Raw genomic sequence first — 4,388 nt, 5'->3', positions numbered from 1 at the left:
CTAGGGTAGATTATTCCCTTTCTACACCAAAAAAAACCCAGATAATCACTCCTTCACTAGCCAGCCATGGAAATTTAACCTAAGGGTTTTCAAAAATCACTAGTAATTGTGGGTGCCTGAGCAAGATGCCTCTTTAAAAGGCCTCTCTTTCCAGGACACATCTGCTTCTTGCTTTCAAGGGGTCAGCCTCACACCAGACAACCCCACAGAGACCGCAAACAGCCTCTGAAAAGATCTCAGCAGCCCCAAAGAATGAACATCAAAGTCTGAACTCTTGAGTAAGCACGTTAACCTCACAGCACTCAACCTGCTGTGGTCATCCCATCATCCCAGCTGTGTTTCATCAACCTGTTTCCCCTGCTCCCTTTCATAAATCTTGTTATGGCCATTCAAAGCTGTCAAGGGCACCTAGCAAGCAGGATTCTTGTGGCAGAAGAAAGGATATATCCCCCTTCACCTTCTCCTGAGCCTCCTGAGCTGTCTGAGACATCCTTGCATCCTTGTAAAGCAAGAGCTGATCTTTGTAGGAGAAACTATCCAAAGGGTGGCTCAGGGGAACCCACCAGCTTTGGAAAGCCCTGATAGAAAGCAGAAAGCCTATATAAAGCATGTACCACTTGAGCCTGGTCTTGGCTGGCTCCATCCATACACTAAGTATCCCAATATCACTCCAGCCCAATTTTGCATTTGGAAGTACCTCCCTTTTGGGACTCACTCCCCTCACACAGGAGAGCCCCTGTAAAGAGCTTCTGAGGTAGCTTTGTAAAGCCAATACATCAAAGCCCAATGCTGCTGCCTCAGCTCTCTCTTTGCCCTCATCCCATATCTTGCAGCATGACACAGCATGGGCTCCCCAGGCGGCTCTGTGCTTGTACAGCTCTTATTTATGGCTGGGACCACATCTAATCAAACAAGCTAGAGCCCACTCACTGCTCTGGAAGTAGAAGCTCAGCATGGTTGTCAAACAAACACGCTCTGAATAACCCAGGCCCTACCCCAGCTTTCACAATAAGAATTAGTCACAATGCTCCAACAGGAGCAGCAAATCTCGCAACAGGAGATAAAGTTACAGCACAGACCTCACTTGTTCTCTGTTGTGTACTGAGATATCTCTTTCCTTTGATTCCTGCCTTTCAAGACCCCTTAGAAGTGCAGGGACCCTCTGCTCCTGAGAAAGGTGTTTTGAATTTTGCTTTAGGTAAACTGTCACTCAAGAAGTCAGAGCACAGCAATATCCAGGCCCCAACAGAAACCAGTGGAGATCCAGAGGAGGCCATCAAATTGATTAAATGGATGGAGCACCTCTCCTATGAGGAAGGGCTAAGAGAATTGGATTTGTCAAATCTGGAAAAAAAGAGGGCTTCAGGGTGACCTAATTGTGGCCTTCAAGTACCTGAAGGGACCCTACAAGAAAGATAAGAGAGGAACTTTTCAAAAGGCACATAGTGACAGGACATGGGAGAATGGCTTCAAGCTGAAAGGGAATAGATTTAGATTAGGTATTAGGGAGAAATTCTTCCACAGTGAGGGTGGTGAGGCACTGGGACAGGTTGTCCAGAGAAGCTGTAGATGCCCCATCCCTGCACAAGCTCAAGGCTAGGTGTGAATGGAGCTCTGAGCAACCTAGTGGAAAATGTCCCTGCTCAAAGCAGAGAGACTGGAACTAGAGACCGGAACATAAAGATCTTTATGGTGATCTTTATCATTCTACTCAGATTCTATGGCTTTATGATACCCAGGCTTTGCTGAGAAATGGCAAGGTGACTTTGTCCACGTGCATTGCCCAGAAAGGTCTGTTTAGCAGATAATAAAACACAACCAAAAGATTTGCAGTATTTGATCGTATGAACAAAGCCTTCAGAACGGCTCAAAGGTGCTTTTAAATATTTGGATGCTGGGAGATTTAAGGCAATGCAGTTATCCTTCCTGAAAGCGGAGGCAGGTACCTGTAGATCAGCTATAGCTTTGGCAACAAGAGCATTGCGAGCAAACCTGTAACAGTTTATCTGGGTAACTTTTGCTGACACAAGTGTATCGCTTCCAGGTGATGTAACCTGGCCTAGCAGCAGTCAATATGATGAGTCTGGGGTGAATTCATGACAAGGTCTTTGCTGAGGTACCCATGGTTGTCACCAAAACTGGGCTCACATCTGGCTGCTGAGCACAGTGGCACCACCTTATGAAACACCAGCAGGTTAGGACTTGTACAAGGGTTTGCTTATGAGTTTAATTTATCATCATTTTATTGGGACCAGAAAAAGATTTGCTTGGATGTTTCCTGTCCCTTTGCCACACACTGCAAATGGATGGTGGAGGGGCACTTTTAAGCCTTTTTAAAGGCAAAAAGGAAAAAGTAGAAGTACAATACCTAACAGTGTAAAAGAAGCAGATAAAAGCAGAACTGGGCTGGGGAGGACAGGCCAGAGTAGATTACAGCCTTTTTCATCTGAAAATGCAGACGCCGTCACCCCATAATATTTCCAGGCAGAGAATAAGCCACTAAGGGGGCACATCCCATGAACAGCCCCAGAGAAGAAGGAGCAGGACCTTCAAGCCTGCCTGGTGAAGGTGGCTGGCGGAGCTGTGCTGCCCTGGAAGCTAATGCAGGCTCTGGCACACACCTGTGCCCTTGGGAAAAGCAGATATATGCAATGGGGAGAATGTTCCAGCATCTGACACACACAGCAGGGAAAAAAGCAGAGGCAGGACGGGGCATGGAGGGAACAGGCAGAGCTCTAGCATAAGCAACCAGTGCACCAACTCCAGTGGTGTCCGACTGCTGTGTTGGCAAATTTACAATATTCAAATGTCAAACTTCATGCTCAGAGTGAAGGTAAATGGACACAAAAAGCAGGAACAATCCAGCTACCGAGGAAAATTACAGCCACGCTGAAGGCAGGTTGGGCAATTCCAACATCTAGAGGATGATAAAGCACAACAAAGACAAGATTAAGAATTAATCTCTAATTAGCTGTTTCTGAAATCTGTCGAAATCACTGCCTGCATCGTTTGTTAATGGACTTGTCAGCAAGTTCTGAGGCTGCAGGGGTCACGGCAGCAACAGAATATGCTGCTTTGTTCTCAGGTGATAGGTCTGTTTCGCCCATTAAGAGCTTTTGATGTTTTCAGTTTAGGTGCAATCAGAAAGCTGTTTCCAGCAACAATGGGCAACGGATCCCACATGGAGCCTCCTTCAGCCACCAACAGAGGGAAGAGAGAAAAATGATCCTTGTAATTTAAATATACCAGATTTATCCCAAAACCAGGGTGCTGCACCCATGTTCCTACCCCAGAGGACACACGGTGCCTCCAACACCAATCAATGGGCACTAAGCAGACAGCACTAGCCCAGCCCACTTTAAAATGATTCAGAGAAAACATCGGAAAAAAAAGTTGTGAATTTCCTACATGAAGCCTTGGGCCCACTGCCAACAGCTGGAAAGGCCAGAAGGTCTCGAAGCACACATTTAACATCCCATCTGAAATGCTCCTAACCAAGCAACAACTTCCTAGTTAATCAGGCTGCCTAAATTTCCACTCGAACCTCCAGGGTTGATGTACTTTTGGTTTCTGCAAAATCTGCTGTCATGAAGTCTGCTTTCTTTGTCCTGCATCTGATTCATCCATGCTTTGTTTCTGGAGTATGTGCTCTGCCTCCACCAGAAGAGGGGATGTGACAGGTGCATTTGCTCCAACTTATTTTCCCCTCTTCCCGTATCAGGAGACTTCACAATCATTCCACACAAGAGAAATAACCCAACATCCCTGCTCTGAGTAGAGTCACCTGAAGCAGGTTACCCAGGACTATGTCCAGTTGGGTTTTGAGTATAATGTACAGACTCCACCACCCCCCTGGGCAACCTCTACCAATTTAGCCAACCTTATGGCAGAGAAAAAGCACTTTAAGCAGGACTTTCTGCATTTCAATTCATCCCTCTCACCCAGCATTCGGCACCAATCATCACCTCCCTCACCAGGTCTTAAAACACACTGGCAGTAACTCCCTGAGCCTTCACTTCTCCAGGCCGAACAAGCCTGGCTGCTGCACCCTCTCCCCCTCATGACAGAGGTTTCAACTCCTTTATTGTCTTTGTTGCCCTTCACTGGACCAGCTCCAATATCTATGTCTCCTTTTCATTGAGAAAACCAGCACTGAACAAAGCATACCAAATATGCCTCACTGAGGCTGAGCAGAAGGGAATAATCTGGTCATTCTTTTTACAACTTTTTTTGGTTTTGCCAACCCCTACAACAGCAACATCTCATATAAACTCCCTACCAAACCAGGAAATTGCCTTTCCATTGCACACCTCAGCCGTATTTTTCAGACCTTTCTATTTTCATGTGAACACATCTCCAGTTCCTAAAACGAACAAGAAACAGGAACA

The sequence above is a fragment of the Hirundo rustica genome, chromosome Z (genome assembly GCF_015227805.2).
Source record: "Hirundo rustica isolate bHirRus1 chromosome Z, bHirRus1.pri.v3, whole genome shotgun sequence".
In the NCBI taxonomy this organism is placed as follows: domain Eukaryota; kingdom Metazoa; phylum Chordata; class Aves; order Passeriformes; family Hirundinidae; genus Hirundo; species Hirundo rustica.
The sequence above is the reverse complement of the archived record's forward strand: the minus strand, read 5'-3'. Positions refer to the sequence as shown.